Source organism: Homarus americanus, unplaced genomic scaffold, assembly GCF_018991925.1.
Source record: "Homarus americanus isolate GMGI-L3 unplaced genomic scaffold, GMGI_Hamer_2.0 scaffold1211, whole genome shotgun sequence".
In the NCBI taxonomy this organism is placed as follows: Eukaryota; Metazoa; Arthropoda; class Malacostraca; order Decapoda; family Nephropidae; genus Homarus; species Homarus americanus.
This window is the reverse complement of record NW_024710935.1, coordinates 385,001-403,278: the sequence shown is the minus strand read 5'-3', so window position 1 is coordinate 403,278 and position 18,278 is coordinate 385,001.

The following is an 18,278-nucleotide window of genomic DNA, read 5'->3' as shown; positions in this document are numbered from 1 at the left end:
GTTCAGAATTTTTCAGGTTTAAAAAGCAATAATTACAGGTAAGTAATTAAGTAATGATTCACCTACATACACGAACGAGGTGCCTATACATATGAATCCTGTTCATATAATCAGTGTATAATTATCATCTGTAATCAGTGTATTATCCCATACCGCATATAACCCAGTCTCTATAATCATATGTATATAGACCCAAGTAACCGCGAGACTAGGAAACATATTGTACTTTTTATCCATGTAAAAATATTCTGTGCGATAAATTTGGATTATATAATTAGTGTCAAAGAGCCTATGTAATCACTATAAAATTATACTATATAATCATCTATATCCGAGTGTGTGTGTGTGTGTTATGTGTGTGTTATGTGTGTGTGTGTGTGTGGTTGGCGCCGGTGTTCTCAGGTAAGGACCGCCCACTCACCTCCTCCTTCTCACGCCCACCGTCGATAAATCTCTTGATCATAATATTTTTGTGAAAACAGTGGCGATGAAATCAAGGGATAGACGTTGTAATTTATACCTACCTCACACCCTTCCTCCCTCCCCCCCCTCTCTCCTATCTCATCCCCCACCCTCTCTTACCTCCTACCTCTTCCCCCTCATCCCCGCTCCTTCTCCTACCCCCTCTTCCTTCACTCCCGTCCTTCTCCCCCTCCCTCATCACGCTAGTTGACCGAGTTTCCTAACTATACACACTACCGCCTACCTCTCTTAATTCTCTCTTTTCCTCCTTTAATCCCTATTTCCCTCTATCTCCTCCTTCCTCCCTTCCTTCCTTCACCCCTTCCTCCTCCTATGATACTTATCCACCTACAGTCTATCCCTACCTCACACACCATCCCTCCTCCTCCCCCTCACCTACCCAAACACACCAAACTAACCCTCGTGAGTTATACACATGACAGACAAGAATCATGTAAAGTGCGTAGGATCTATTCTTAACTGGTCTGTTCAGTATATATGTAAATCATGCTAATGTTTGAAACAGGATGATGGTTGGAAGGTTTTTTGGTGAATTTACGTCTGTTTACAGTTCAGCGTCGTGCCTTGAGACGGCTGGGAGAGAACGAAAAGGAACACTTTTAACGAGAGGTGTCACAATATCACCATAGATAACAGAAACATAACGAAATGATAGCGAAAACGAATATTAAATGTTTTTAATTGTTTTTTTTGAGATATTAAAGAAGAAAATTATCCATATATTATAAACTATTGTGAAGGGATTTGGTTCTCAAGACATCAGACAATACTGCGAAAAGTTTTGGAAGCGGTCGAGTGTGTGTGAGAGTTAGAGTGAAGTGGGGTGTGTGTCGGCGAGGTAATTTTACCGTACACAACGTATCATTACGCCGGGATTTATTGACTATGAACCCACTGACAAATTAGAAGCGAACTTACGGCCATGTTCGGCCCCTTGTTCTTGTGTGTGTGTGTCTCTCTCTCTTCTTCATTTGCCCTCCCATTGGTTATCCACGCCTCCTCCTACTTCTTCCCTCTTTCTTTATCTATCTATCTATCTATCTATCTATCTATCTATCTATCTATCTAGCTATCTATCTATCTATCTATCTGTCTATCTGTCTATCTGTCTGTCTGTCTGTCTGTCTGTCTGTCTGTCTGTCTGTCTGTCCTGTCTGTCTGTCTGTCTGTCTGTCTGTCTGTCTGTCTGTCTATCTGTCTGTCTGTCTGTCTGTCTGTCTGTCTGTCTGTCTGTCTGTCTTCCATTATCAACTAGAGAAAAAAAACCCCAAAAGAAAGAGGAAAAGGGCCAATTCTTTCCTTTTCCTCTTTTGTCTCTTCTTTCGTCTCTTCTTTAGTCATAATTACCTGTTCGAGGAGCAACCGAATAAGAATAGAGAAGAGAAGAAGCCTGATAACTTTTCCTCTTTAACCACTTTTCATCTTCTTCCCTATTTATTTAATTTCCTTGGCATCTTCATTATTTATCTATATTTTCTCTCTCCTTCTTTCTCCTTTTCATAATTTTACTTCTTTTTCTTCCATTTCCATACTTTCTTCTTTTCCTTGTATCTTTATCATAATATTCGTCCAATTCCTTCTTTGTTATCATTCTTCATTGTCTTCTTTATCATATATTTTACTTATTTGATCAATTATCTGATTATTATGTATTTATCTCTTAACATCCATTATCATTATCTCCTTTCTAGTTCCTCTTTCTATTTTTTCTCCAATTTTTCCTTAATTATTCCTTCCCCCTCTTGCATTTTTCATTCATTTACTATAGTTATCACGTTTATCTGTTCCCATCTTTATCATGTTTACTTTATAAAGCTCTCATTTATAAGAAGAGGAGGTGAAGGAGGGTGAGGGAAGAGGAGGAGGAGGAGAAGATGAAGGAGGGGGAAGGAAGGAGGAGAAAGGTGAAGGAGGAGGAGGGAACAGGAGGAGAAGGTGAAAGAGGGGGGAGGGAAGAGGGAAAGAAGATGAAGTAGGGGTGAGGAAGAAGGTGAAGGAGGAGGAGGGGAAGATGAGGAGAAGAAGGAGGGGAAGGAGGAGAAGAAAAGGATGAGATTTTCCTGACCTCAAACAAGAAACATTTTTCTCTTTTGTTTATACTTTACGATGTTTGGGTTGTCAGAATCTCTCGCGTTACGATGTTTTAATTTACGCCAGGAAGTATCGCTACGCTTGTGATAGATGGCGTGTGTGTGTGGGGGGGTGGGTGCGTTACTCGGCGTCTGAACCTGTTACATGTTATCAGGGCGGAGAAAGGGATGGGAGGAGGAGGGGGAGGAGAGAAGGGAGGAGAGAGGGGAGAAGGGTTTATGTTTTTCTTGTTTACCCATTTCCTCACCCCCTCTCTTCCTCCTCTCCTTGACCATAACCTTTCCTCTTTCCCCACCATCTTCCTCCTTTTTCCTCTCTTCTTCCTTTCCCTTTCCTTTCTCCCTCTTTCCTTCCTCTACTTCAATCCTTTCCCTTCCTTCACCTATCCTCCCTTCCTCCTCCTTCACTCCTTCCCTTTACCATATCCTCCTCCCTCCTCCTTCACTCCTTCCCTTTACCTATCCTCCCCCTCCTCCTTCCTCCTTCCTACCATTCTCCCTCCTCCTTCCTCCTTCCCTTTCCATATCTCCCTCCTCCTCTCCTTCCCTTCCATATCCCTCCCTCCTTCACTCCTTCCTTTACCATATCCTCCCCTCCTCCTTCACTCCTTCCCTTCCTCCCCTCCTCCTTCACTCCTTCCTTCCATATCCTCCCCCTCCTCCTTCCCTCCTTCCCTTCACCATATCCTCCCTCCCTTCCTCCTTCCTCTTCCCTTACCATATCCTCCCTCCCTCCTCCTTCACCCTTCCTATCTCCTCCTCCTCCTTCCTCCTTCCCTTCACCATCTCCCCCCTCGACCATCACACCTCAATCCTCCCTCCTCTCAAACGGCACTCATAGATTACCTGTCTCTTATTAACCTAAAGATGATTTTAGGTCCTATACTCACCTACCTGTGTATTAATTAAGGTAAAAGGAAGTGATTATGAGTTACTTTTACCTGTTAAGTGTGTGTGCTTGCCTGTGTATGCTTATTCACACCTGTACATTAATCTTCGCTTTATTTATTCTCATTTTCTTTTGTTTTTTTTTATATTTGTCTTCGTTTTCCTTCATCCACTTTACGTAGAAAATGGAAAAAATGGTTTGTTATTTTCCCTCTTAAAGAAAACGGCATAACGCGTCATCTTTATCGCATAGAAAACGTGATTCATCCCTATACTTATCCGCGTGTCCTAATTACATTCAGAAATATTCAAAAGGTTCCATCGTTGTCTTGTTTATGTAAATGACGTAAAATATCTAAATCATTCTAAATGGTTCGTGATTATTAGTGTTCGTTTGTACCGATGGTGAAGGTTTTTTTTTTCGCATTAAGAGTTTATAAAAACGAAGAGGAAGATGAAGACGAAAGTGATCATTCGGACAAGTTACAACACAAATGATAATAGTAGGGGAAAAATAGTAAACATTTAGAACCACGTAAATGTTAGACACCCTACCTAAACCTAACCTCTAGAGTGTTAAGTCATCAGTTGGGACAAGCAAGGAGGGGGGTGGTTAATGTTCATGTGATCCAGAGATTAACAAGATAAAAAAAATAATAAAAATACTTCAGGTGAGAAATTAATAATGAATTACATAATGGAGGTAAAGTAAACAGTATAGAAATAGAATATAGTGAAGAGTTATATTCGTACACCTGGCTGATCAATAGATAGAAATCTAAGATTGTCGTGTTTGATGTATATTTACACAGCCACACACACTCTGGGGTCTCCTGAGTGTAATCACCTGCCCCTCTGATCACGCTGATCAATAAAGGTAATCAAAATAATGACTGGGGCAATTTAGTGTGTCAAACAAAACGCCAAGGCTTTTATACGTTCTCGTGATTGGTTGAGGGGACAATGATGTCACGGGGAACAGAGCCAGCTATTGGACCGTGAGCCGTGACATCACTGATGATTATAACCAATCAGACACGTAGATTGCTGCAGATAGGAGGGTAAACACCAGAAAATTGGGATTACGTGATTATTAGCCCCTCAGTTGATTTCACCTTAACATTAATTCCGCTAATGCTAACCTAACCTAACCTAACCCCACATCAAAGATTCAGTCAATAATTTCTTTCAGTTCAGTTTGATGGATAAGATAGATCGCATAGTTACAGTAGAGTCTCAGTGTAGCTACCGCGCCATTTTGGTTACTGTCTGTCTGTAGGGTTCTCCCGATATTGCAAGTTTCATTCTGTGTTGCAAGGTACTCTGTATTGGAAGGTACTCTATGTTGCAAGGTACTCTGTGTTGCAAGGTACTCTGTGTTTCAAGGTACTCTGTGTTGCAAGGTACTCTGTGTTTCAAGGTACTCTGTGTTGCAAGGTACTCTGTGTTGCAAGGTACTCTGTGTTGCAAGGTTCACTGTGTTGCAAAGTTCTCTCTATCTTACAAGCTTCTCTCTACTACAAGGTTCATAATACGTTGCAAAGTTCTCTCTATTTTGCAAGGTTCTCTCTCAGTATTGAAGGTTCTCTCTAAACACCCCCAGTACCCGGCCATGAATGAGACCGTCTATTACTACTCTCTTGACACAAGCATTATCACCACACACTAAAACATTACAGTAATTCACTCATTCTCGTTCCTCCTATTGTTATTATTATCATTATTTAGTCATTAGCGTAAATACGAATAATCTTCTTTATATATTTTTTATGACATATTCAACTTAGAAAATAGTATATAATGATGGATATATATTTTTTGTTTATACATGAATGTTTATCTGTCGTGTTGTAGTTTTGATGAGTGTGTTTACATAATTCAAGCTTCGTGTTATTGTTTGCTTGGGTCATCACTCTTACCTACTTACAATATTTTTTGGGATGGTAATGAAAATATATATATAAAAAATAATTATTATATTATTGTGTTATTTTAAATATTACTTGTGGCTTCTTAATAATGAATTATGGAAAGTATCTGAGGAAAATTATACAAATATATAGAAAACTGTTTATTATCAGTTGTACGTGTCTGTCTGTCTGTCTGTAGCCTCGCCGTTGCCTTAAGAGGGGGTTGTAGGTAAGGGATAAGAGGGTAGAGGGAGGTAGGAGAGGTATGACCTATACCCTCCCTCCCTCTACTGTAAGGGGTATCGTACGTCCGCCAATGGTGATTAACATACAGGTGAGCGCCGAGGGGTGAGATGCAGATGGGGAGGGGAGCACTTGGAACTTGTCGTACTGCATAAAGTTAAACCACTGTACTTTATTAAACCACTGTACTTTATTAAACCACTGTACTTTATTAAACCACTGTACTTTATTAAACCACTGTACTTTATTAAACCACTGTACTTTATTAAACCACTGTACCTTATTAAACCACTGTACTTTATTAAACCACTGTCCCTTTATTAAACCACTGTACTTTATTAAACCACCGTCACGTACTATACTTCCGGCGATACAGTGAAGGTGTTATTATTACTGTTGCTGTTATTGTTGTTTTTGTTATTTTTGTCCTTGTTATTGCTGTTTTATACCTTATTGTTTTTTGTTGGTGTTATTGCTGTTAGTTATTTTTGTTGTTATTGTTGTTTTAGTTGGTGTTGTTATTTTTATTATGGTTGTTTCTACTGTTGTTTAGGTTGTCATTTATATTGTTATTGTAGAGGTGGTTGTTGTAGAGGTGGTTGTTGTAGGAGTTGTTGTTGTAGAGGTTGTTGTTGTAGAGGTGGTTTAGTAGAGGTGGTTGTTGTAGGAGTTGTTGTTGTAGAGGTGGTTGTTGTAGAGGTGGTTGTTGTAGAGGTTGTTGTTGTAGAATTGGTTGTTGTAGAGGTGGTTGTTGTAGTAGAGGTGGTTGCTAGTAGGGTGATTGTAGTAGAGGTGGTTATAGTAGAGGTGGTTGTTGTAGAGGTGGTTGTAGTAGAGGTTGTTGCTGTAGAGGTTGTTGTAGAGGTTGTTGCTGTAGAGTTTGTTGCTGTATTGGCCTGAATTATATTATATAGGTGCATTAACAACTGAGGTCTTTAAGCGTTGTCTTCCTGAGGCGGACAACACCTATTAAATTCTTTGAAATATACAGCCCAGGCAGGTGAGTTAATGAGGCTGTACCTGGCTTATGGTACACACAGGTAGGTTGATGATGTGAGGTAATTTTTCTTGATTTTTTTCTTGTTTTTTCTTTCTCTCCCTCTTTATCTCTCTTCCCCTCCTCTGTCTCTTTATTTTTCTCTCCTCCTCGATTTCTTCCCTTCCATCTCCCCCTCTACCTTCCCTCCTCTTCCACCTCCCCGTCACCTGTCCTCCCATACCACCAGGTGACTGCTACACCTTCCATCAGTGTACCTCAGCGACCACAGCGCCACCCCTCACCTTCACTATCAATGTGTCATCTATCGACTTAATCCTCCCACACAAATGGCCGGGACTAACGTATTTAAGAGAGCAGCTACACACCCCACAGCGTCTACCTAACAATAGATAGCCCGTGTTTACATAGAGACCAGACACACACACACAAAAAAAGTGAAGAAAAACAGTGGGCTGCATCCCGACGTCAAATCGTGTAATCATAGGCGTCAATTTGCGTAGCCAAGGACAATGGTTTGGTAATAAGTCCGCCAGAACGATCGTGGGAGGAATCTTATGCCAGGGTGAAATGTTAGTCCGGATTTCCTTTGAGGATTTAGGGATTTTATTATTTAATCGTTTTTCAAGATATTAGATATATTTTATTTTGTATAGTCAACGTATATAACGAAAAACTTAACTATTGCTGAAGAGTTTGAGGGAGGGAGGGAGGAAGGGAGGGAAAACATACCTCGTGGGGGGGCGAAAACTTCTGACCATATGACGAATAAGTCGAGAAAAAAATGTGTTCAATGTTGATGGACGTAGGTGGCGGAGTGAAGCGAATCTACAGTTGCCGGTAAGTGTTAAAGTCATTAATATCGTGTTGATTGTGATCAGCTGAAGAGTGGTATCACCTACACCTCCAGACACAGTAACTGGGGTAGGTCATCTTTACCTGGCTACACCTGCCCTATTACCTGTCTTTCCTTGGGCGGTGAAGTACAGTACCACCTCTCGGAGCCCTTAAGTAAACACAATCGGTAACCGGAGCGCCCTCTCAATTCTTCTTATCATGGGATCCGATCTGCTGTGTTTTAACCCATTACTTCAAGTTCAGCGCCTGGATACCGCCATCGACGGATCCAAGAGCCCTTGTCCAGCTTAAGCGCCCCAACACAAAGGAATCTATGAATAAATGAATGAAGAATAAGAATCCCCCTTAAAATCCTTCCAGTTTGAGATGTTTTGATACGAACTCACAGGGCAAGGTGTGTGTGTGGGGGGGGGGGGTGTATGGGTGGATGTCTAAGAAGGATAACCCTTGGAATTATTAAGAATTTTGAATCTATCTTCCCCCAAAAAACCGTCTTCCCTTCACTCACAAAAGACGCGGTGTTGGATTAGCCGCTGCGAGGTTAGGTTAGGTTAGGTTAGGTGATACATCGTGTGGTTTGATCAGGTTAAGTTAATCGTTACGAGGTGTGGTTAGGTTAGGTTAGATCGACTGCTAAATGATGTAGTGCTATACCAACAGTAATTGTGGTGGCTGAGTGGATAAAACTTTCGTCTCCTGTCCTGAGGGTCACTTGTTCGATCCCTCGGTACCCGTAGTTCGCCTCTCTGTAGATATATTACCTGCTTTTATAGTTGGAATAACAAAGGTGATAGATTGCCCCAACCACCATCATCCCCCACCAATCAACCACCACCCAATCTCCAACACTATCACCATCACCACCCAATCCCAACCTATCACCATCACCACCCATCCCCTTACCCAACCCCCACCCAACCCCCACCCACCCCCACCATTACTACCTCTACTGCCACCACCACCACCATCACCACCATCACCAACCACCATCACCACCCCTAAACCCACACCACACTCAACCACCCCACCACCACCATCACCACCATCACCACCATCACCAACCACCATCTCGAAAGGTAAGATCACTTTAGTGTTAAGGCATCAACGGCGTGTACAAGTGTTAAGTGGGATTGTGTGTACTTATAAAAGCAGCTTTGTGCCGTGTGTCACCCCCATGTAAGTTGTCTATATAGTGAAGTATACATTAGGGTATTTTAAGTATTTTTTTATAAGTATTTGTAAGTTAATGATGATGAGGTATATTTTTTTAAGTGTTTATTAATTTATTATGTACCGGTTTGTGTTTTGTAATGTGTTGCTGTAATGGTGGTTTGATGTACACTAAATATATATTATAGTATATCTCCCACCACCAACAAAACAGTATCCAAACTGAACTATATCACAGGTAGATAATTACCTTTATTAGAATACCTGAAAGATAACACACCTGGGTGAGGGAAAAACACGACGACTTACAAAAACAACAAATAGTGAAATAAGAGAGATATTATTATTATTATTTCGACATTATAATGAGTTAAAATATGACCATTCATTTAGACACATCACCCGCAATGTAATGACTCTAATTAAAGCAGCATTATAGATAAGACAAATCCGTCATTATATTGAAACTGAAAAAAAGAAGAAATTGAGTCGTTATTCAGACATGGTAATACTGCGTAATTATTGTAATTTAGATAAGAGAGAGATAAATAGAGCCAGTTAAGAGACAGCTTTGATCACCAGGAGTAAAAGACTAAATATTGTGTATTACGGAATGGTTCACACTTCATGGAGTCGAAATAATGTTGTGTAAATATGGTAGGAGGGAAATATTGTGTCAACTGTTGGTGGTGGAGACTATGGTGGAGGGGAGAGAGAGAGTGTTGGAGAATATGGTGATGATGGTGAGGGAGAGAGGAAATGTTGGAGAATATAGTGTAGGAAATATTATATAAACTGTTGGTGGTGGTGGTGGGAGGGTTGATAGTTGTCGTATAGGCCTACTATTGATAGGTGACGTCACTATTCGTAGCTAACGTCACTATTCATAGCTGACGTCATCGAGTGTAATCCCCTCACCTATATACCAAGGAAATCCCCAAAAATCTCTCTCTCTCTCTCTCTCTCTCTCTCTCTCTCTCTCTCTCTCTCTCTCTCTCTCTCTCTCTCTCTCTCTCTCTCTCTCTCTCTACACTAAGGCCGAGGCAAGTCTACACACACACTACCGAATCCCGAATTCTTAGCCACGAATCTTTGTAGTCACCATTATTACTACCACTACCACCACTACCACCACCATCTCTACCATTACCATCTCTACCATCACTACCATCACCACCACCAACCTCCCACGCGATGATAAGCTAATTCGTTATAATCACTGAGAATAATTACATCTTAATACACACACACACACACACACACACACACACACACACACACACACACACATACACACACACACACACACATACACAGGGCCCCGTGTTAATCACACATTATAGATCTGTACTAGTGGTGTCCAGGCTTCGTTATTTACTCTGGCTTTAACGAGAAAATAAATTGAGATCTAATAACGAGATATTAATTGGTGATGCAGAAAGAGCTACATAGCGAACTATCGTAGTGTGGCAGCGATTAGCTCTGTCACGGAGATTTAGATCAACATATAGCCAAGTTATAATGCATGCTCAGGTCATTGTATTATCCCCGCCTCAGTGTGTTGTGGTGATGTTTAGTAGTGCTATTATTATTATTATTATTATTATTATTATTATTATTATTATTATTATTATTATTATTATTATTATTATTATTATTATTATTATTATTATTATTATTATTATTATTATTAATTTGTTTGGGTCCAACAAGAATGTGTAATAACTCCAACAGCGTTTAAACATCAGATGATTTTCCATGTAAGAAAATTGGTAAAAAATTGGAAATCAATTCGAAAAATTAACTTGAAATTGACTGATAGAGAACGAGTACACTTATATAACTCCTTCAGGGCGCAGTCTGATTAAACAGTAACTCCGTCAGTGACTGAGTGATTCAGTGAATGATTAGGTAGTTTCTGCCTCGTGACGTATACCTGTCCCCTTACCCCTATACTGAGAGGAAGTTAGGATAGGTCAGGTTAGGTTGGTTAGGGTAGGTTAGGGTAGGTTAGGTTGGTTAGGGTAGGTTAGGTTGGTTAGGGTAGGGTAGGTTAGGTTAGGTTGGTTAGGTTGGTTAGGGTAGCAGGTTGGTTAGGGTAGGTTAGGGTAAGGTTGGGTTGGTTACTGGGGTGGCTTGGGTTGGTTAGGGTGGGGTGGGTTAGGTTGGGTTGGTTAGGGTAACCCAAGTTGGTTAGAGTAAGTCAGGTTAAGGATTGGGTTGGTTAGGAACTTGGGTTGGTTAGGGTGGGTTAGAGTTAAGGTTGGTTAGGGTAGCTTAGGTTGGTTAGGGTAGGTTAGGTTGGTTAGGGTGGCTTGGGTTGGTTGGGGTGGGAGTAGGTTAGGTTAGGTTGGTTAGGGTAGGGTAGGTTATGGTAGGTTAGGTTGGTTAGGGTAGGGTAGGTTATGGTAGGTTAGGTTAGGTTAGGTTGGTTAGGGTAGGGTAGGTTATGGTAGGTTAGGTTAGGTTAGGTTGGTTAGGGTAGGGTAGGTTATGGTAGGTTAGGGTAGCTTAGGTTGGTTAGGGTAGGTTAGGGTGGGTGCGTGTGTCTGTGTCTTCATCATTAGAATCTATTAACAATATTATTTTTATTCTACAAAAAAAAGGGAAATGAAAAAAAAATTCATAGTAAAAATTCTTAATGAAAAATACCTGAAGGGAATTTTCTCTCCAAGCAGTAGATATATATATATATATTTTTTTCCTCGCAGGACGCACTGACATCAAACACACCACACCGTGATTTACAATACATCTCCATTATCATTCGCCTTTGTTTTGCTGCACACGGCGGGATTATTCCTAGAGAAAACAAAACAAAAACACCAAACAACTATCATCACATAATGAAAATGGTTAATTGACCGTGATAGGATAACGTCCACCTGGCCTATATAAGTCCTCACAACGAGTCCTCACACATCAAATACCCTTTGCGACGGACCAAATTAAAAATATTAAAATTTCGATTATTTTTATATAATACCTCATTAATCGGACTTACAATGGGTTAAAACAATGGTGGTATGAATAGGGGGCGGAGTCCTGGGGATTAAGGACCTACCCACACTCTCCTCCACACTCCCCCATACTCTCTCTCCTCTTCCTCCTCCCTCCCCATTATTCTCAATGGGAATTAGCAGTGAGCTGTACTGCATTTCACAGAAAGAGAGAGAGAGAGAGAAAAGTAGACAGACAGACAGACAGACAGACAGACAGACAGACAGAGTACTGCTTGATAACAGACTCACCCATTCGCCACCTACCACAACCTACCATCACCCATTATCACTTACCACCACCCATCCATCCACTCACCACTACCTACCAACACCACCACCCAACTACCACCACCCATCCATCCACTCGCCACTACCTACCAACACCACCACCCATCTACCACCACCCATCCATCCACTCACCACTACCTACCAACACCACCACCCACCTATCACCACAACCTCCTACCATTACCATCTACCAGTACCACCACCAACCACTTACCACCAACAACTTCCTACCACCAGTTTCAACCACCTACCACCACCACCACCACCACCCAAAACCACGTACCACCTACCAGTACCACCCTCTTACCACTTACCACCATCCACCACCCCCTCCCCCCTACCACCACCTACCAGCCCCTCTGTGATAAATTCATTTACATTTTCATAAAGTTTTGTTAATCTAATGGAGGCTCCGAAATTCTGTGTGTTACTTAATGTTAAGTGATGTTGACACCAGAGCCACGGCGTGTGTGTGTGTGTGTGTGTGTGTGTGTGTGTGTGTGTGTGTGTGTGTGTGTGTGTGTGTTTGTTTTGGAGTATTCGGGGATTTTAAGCCGATTTTAAGGATTACGTATTTTCACATCTTTATATCCTGTCGATTATTTTAGAATTATTACGATTATTATATTTTAAAGGTCTCTCTTGCACAGATTAAATTGAGCTATTGCAACACGGAGCAATATCCATCGTCTCCATCCATCTTGTTGCACGCTGGTGTCTCTGCAAGATGTTGCCACTATATGTAGATGTCGGTGAGGGGTCGCTGGCCTAGTGCAGGGGTGTCCAGCAGGGGTGTCCAGCAGAGATGTCTAGCAGGGGTGTCCAGCAGAGATGTCTAGCAGGGGTGTCCAGCAAGGGTGTGTAACAAGGGTGTCCAGCAGGGGTGTCAGCAGGGGTGTCTTAGGGGGTGTGACGGGGTGTGTAGCAGGGTGTGTAGCAGGGGTGTCTAGCAGGGGTGTCCAGCAGCGTGTCCAGCAGGGGGTGTGTAACAGGGTGTCCAGCAGGGGTGTCAGCAGGGGTGTCTGAGAGGGTGTGTAGCAGGGTGTGTAGCAGGGGTGTGTAGCAGGGGTGTCTAGCAGGGGTGTGTAGCAGGGGTGTCCAGCAGGGGTGTCCAGCAGGTGTCTAGCAGGGGTGTGTGTGGGTGTGTGAGGTGTCTGTCAGCGGGGTGTCTAGCAGGGTGTGTAGCAGGGTGTGTAGCAGGGGTGTCAGCAAGGGGTGTCTAGCAGGGGTGTGTAACAAGGGTGTCAGCAGGGTGTGTAACAAGGGTGTCCAGCAGGGGTGTGTAACAAGGGTGTACAGCAGGGGTGTGTAGCAGGGTGTGTAACAAGGTGTCCAGCAGGTGTCTAGCAGGGTGTGTAACAGGGTGTCCAGCAGGGGTGTCAGCAGGGGTGTCCAAGGGGGTGTCTAGCAGGGGTGTCTGCAGGGTGTGTAACAAGGGTGTCCAGCAGGGGTGTCAGCAGGGGTGTCAGCAGGGGTGTCTAGCAGGGTGTCTGAGGGTGTGTAACAAGGTGTCTAGGGGTGTCCGGGGGTGTCTAGCAGGGTGTGTAACAAGGGTGTCTGCAGGGGTGTCCAGCAGGGGGTGTCTAGCAGGGTGTCCAGCAGGGTGTGTAACAAAGGTGTCAGGGTGTCAGCAAGGGGGTGTCCAGCAGGGGTGTCTAGCAGGGGTGTCTAGCAGGGGTGTAAAGGGTGTCTAGCAGGGGTGTCCAGCAGGGGTGTGTAACAGGGTGTCCAGCAGGGTGTCCAGCAGGGGTGTCTAGCAGGGTGTCTAGCAGGGGTGTGTAACAAGAGTGTCTGAGGGGTGTCCAGCAGGGTGTCCAGCAAGGGGTGTCCAGCAGGGGTGTCCAGCAGGGATGTCTAACTGATAAAACACTTCAGGTGAGTCATTCTGTTACTGGCAATACTGAAATCATGTATATATTAAATTATACATATCATACACATCCATTTCATTATCATACGTGGCATTATTATATACAGTCTTATTGGTATATTGGGAAATATTTGCTGGATATACTGTACGTGTCTGTGCAAGAATCCAGGTAGAGAAGAGAGATGTAGGTCACGTGACTGAGACTTTACAACAACAAGTGAACCAATATGGCCACTAGGAGAGAGAGAAGAGGAGGAAGTGAGGGAGGAGAGAGAGAGAGAGAAGGGGTGAGGGACAGGAGGAGGAGGAGGGAGGAGGAGGAGTCTATTCGTCAAAATCTCGTTCGTATGATAAAAATCTGGCCGGATATCGGAGGCCGGCAACAAAGAGGATGTCTTCCCCTGCAGCCAGATGCCTAAGCTGTTTGGCATGTTATCTCCGTCAGGCTTTAAGACGAGGCAACTCCTTCCTTCCTCATCCTTCGTCAACCCAAGAAATTTTACCTGAAGCAATTCTTTTTTTTTTACTGTCAATTTCCTATTCAGTTCTCGTGATGTCGGTTGTATGGCTGTAATGTATATTGTGTATAGCTGTATGATGATGATGATGTGTGTATAGCTGTATGATGATGATGTGTGTATAGCTGTATGATGATGATGATGTGTGTATAGCTGTATGATGATGATGATGTGTGTAGTTGTATGATGATGATGTGTGTATAGCTGTATGATGATGATGTGTGTGTGTGTGTTGCTGTGTGTGTGTGTTATGTATTGCTGTGTGTGTGTGTATGTTGTATTGTTGTTGTTAGTGTATTATGTATTACTGTGTGTGTATTATGTATTGCTGTGTGTGTGTGTGTGTATTGCTGTGTGTGTGTTGTGTATTGCTGTGTGTGTGTATTATGTATTGCTGTGTGTGTGTGTGTGTGTGTTGCTGTGTGTGTGTGTGTGTATTGCTGTGTGTGTGTATTGTGTATTGCTGTGTGTGTGTATTATGTGTTACTGTGTGTGTGTGTGTGTGTATTGCTGTGTGTGTGTATTATGTATTGCTGTGTGTGTATTATGTATTGCTGTGTGTGTGTATTATGTATTGCTGTGTGTGTGTATTATGTATAACTGTATGTGCATTTTGTGTATTGATGTATAATGAAGTGTATTCACTGTTCGTTGTATATGATGTATAAAAGTGTGAAGAAATATCTGTATTTTTATGTATTTTTAAACAAATATCAGATCACGTTAAGATAGCCCCCCACGAGCTTATTTCACCTGATGATTTAACACCCTAACATTACCTGGGGGGTTAGGTTAGAGAGTTGAGTTGAGTTAGGTTAGGTTAGGTTAGTTAGGTTAGAGTTAGGTTAGGTTAGGGTGTTTAATCTTCAGGTGTAGGGATAATTTTTACGTGATCACAAATATTAATCCTTATCCTTGTTTTAAATGTGTATATATATAATTACATGCATAAAAACACACACACACACACACACACACACACACACACACACACACACACACACACACACACACACACACACACACACACACACTGTACACCAATACACTTGTGATCAACATGCAGGTCTCCCCCCTATGATTGATGACGTAATGATGACGTCATCAATAACAAGTGACCATCGGGGCGTAGCGACCAGGGTTGACGTAATTACTTTTTCGATCCAGCAAGCATTTGTGTCTAGGCCTATGACTCTACCCCAGCCACCAGTCACGTTTGTTATGTATTTATCAGGAATGTGTTATTGTGAAATGTGCGTGTTGGTGTGTGTGTGTGTGTGTGTTTTATTGCGTGTGTGTTGGTGTGTGTGTGTGTGTGTGTGTGTGTTAGTGTGTGTTGGTGTGTGTGTGTGTGTGTGTGTTGGTGTGTGTGTGTGTGTGTGTGTGTGTGTGTTTTATTGCGTGTGTTGAGTGTGTGTGTGTGTGTGTGTTTTGTGCGTGTGTTGTGTGTGTGTGTGTGTGTGTGTGTTGGTGTGTGTTAGTGTGTGTGTGTGTGTGTGTGTGTGTGTGTGTGTGTGTGTGTGTGTGTGTGTGTGTATCATTATATCCAGCAACACGGGTCTCCCTTAAGATGTTGTTTACGTATTGACTGTGTTTCCTCCTCCTCCTCCGCCTCCTCCTCCTCCTCCTCCTCCTCCTCCTCCTCCTCCTCCTCCTCTCCTCCTCTTTTCATCTCTCCCTCCTCCTATTCTACCTGCTTCTCTTCCTCTACTTCTTCCTCCTCCTTCTCTACCTCTTCCTCCTTCTGTACCTCCTCCTATTCTACCTCCTCCTCCTCCTCCTCTACCCCTCCCCCCACCTTGTGGTCATACCTGTGTATGTATCTGTAAGGGGGTGGAGGGTGACAGGGTGGAGAGTGAGGGAGGAGTAGATGGGGGTGGAGTGGAGTTCTTCGGGTTGTTTGCATATGATTATCGTATAAAGCGGAAAGATAGATTTTTTCAGCATGTTGCCTATTCCATGGTGACCAGAGCCGATATTGGTTGGCTTGGTTGATTCTCACTCACTCACTCACTCTTCCAGAAAGTTAGTCACCCTCCTCCCATCCTTCCCTCCCTCCTCCCTCCGTTCTTCCTCCCTCCTCCCACCTCTTTTTTCTTTTTTCCCTCCTTCCTTCCCTCCCTCATTCTATCCTTCTCTAACCCTCCTTTCCTCCTTCCTCGCGCAAGGAAGGAGAGTTGGGAAAGGGAAGTTGGAAGGATAAAATGGACTAGAGAGGGGAGAGAAATGGGAAAGAAGGAGATGAAGAAAGAATGGATAGAAAGAGAGAAGATGGAAGAGGAAGGAGATTGAAAGGAGGGAGAAGGGAAACAATGGAAGAGAGAGGAAAGGTGGGAAGAAATACAAAGGAGGGAGAAAGGAAGTTAAATGGAACAGTAAGAAAGAGAAAGAATTAGTAAGAAAATCGGAACTAAAGGAAAACGAAGAGAAACAGGAGAACTGACATAGGAGGAGAAATAAAGGGAGAATCCGCCACCTACCTAACAACCCCCCCAACACACGTCCCCTCACCCCCCACCCCCACCCTCACCCCTCCTCCTCCTCCCTAACCTCAACCACCCCATCCACTGCCCTCCTTCCTCCACACTCACCATCACCCCCACCTCCTCTACCTCCCCCCACACCATCTACCTCCCCACCTAATCCACCCCCACCTCATCCACCTCCCCACCTCATCCCACCCCCACACCATCCTCCTCCATTCATACCCAGTTGTAACTCCTCCTCACCTCCCCTCCATCCTCCTGCCCTCCAACACACCATCTGGACACACACACACACACACACACACACACACACACACACACACAGGAAGGGAGTCAAGACAGAGGAAGATCTGTTAAAGACTGATACTTGACAACAGACGAAATGTAGAGCAGGTGTATGGCCTCACTACCTGTAATTAACCACCTGATCATGACTTAATGTGGTGGATGTGGTTATGTTGATTATTCTCTGTTTAATGTTGGTTGTCCTCATGATGAATGTGTGTAGGGGGAGAGGTGGGGGAGATGGGTAGAGCCTGGGTGTGGTGAAAGAGGTGTGTAATGTGTGTGTGTGTGTGTGTGTGTGTGTGTGGCCTAGAATGTCTTTTGAGGCTCGATTTTGAAGATTTGAGGCTATTATTGACAACAGAAGCAGAGGGTGTTAGTCCTGGTAAAGTTCTGACTTGTTAAACATTAAGACTCGTACACCATAAGTTGTTATAATTATCTTGGTCAATACTTTTTAACTTCTTTAGTATGGTGACTAATCCTTGAGTATGGTGACTTAACCCCTTGAGTATGGTGACTTAACCCCGTGAGTACGATGACTTAACCCCTTGAGTATGGTGACTTAACCCCTTGGTATGGTGACTTAACCCTTGAGTATGGTGACTTAACTCCTGGTGATGATGACCCTTGGTATGGTGACTTAATCCCTTGAGTACGATGACTAAGCTTCTTGAGTACAATGACTTAACCGTACCAGCAGTCACTCTCATCATATCTACCACAACTACCACCAACAATTAATCCACCCCCCCTCAACCTTAACCACACTGTGTCGGCTGAAGAATTTGTAATGCTCTTGTTTGGTCACTGTGATTTTATTCTTTCACCAGGTACCGCTAATCACCAGGTACCGCTAATCACCAGGTAACGCTGATCACCAGGTAACGCTAATCACCAGGTACCAAGTGGTGTAGGTTCACTATCAGGCAGTGTTAGAAAGGTGATAGTGATGACAGGTGGTGTAGGTTCACTATCAGGCGGTGTTAGAAAGGTGATAGTGATGACAGGTGGTGTAGGTTCACTATCAGGCGGTGTTAGAAAGGTGATAGTGATGACAGGTGGTGTAGGTTCACTATCAGGCGGTGTTAAAAAGGTGATAGTGATGACAGGTGGTGTAGGTTCACTATCAGGCGGTGTTAGGTGATAGTGATGACAGGTGGTGTAGGTTCACTATCAGGCGGTGTTAG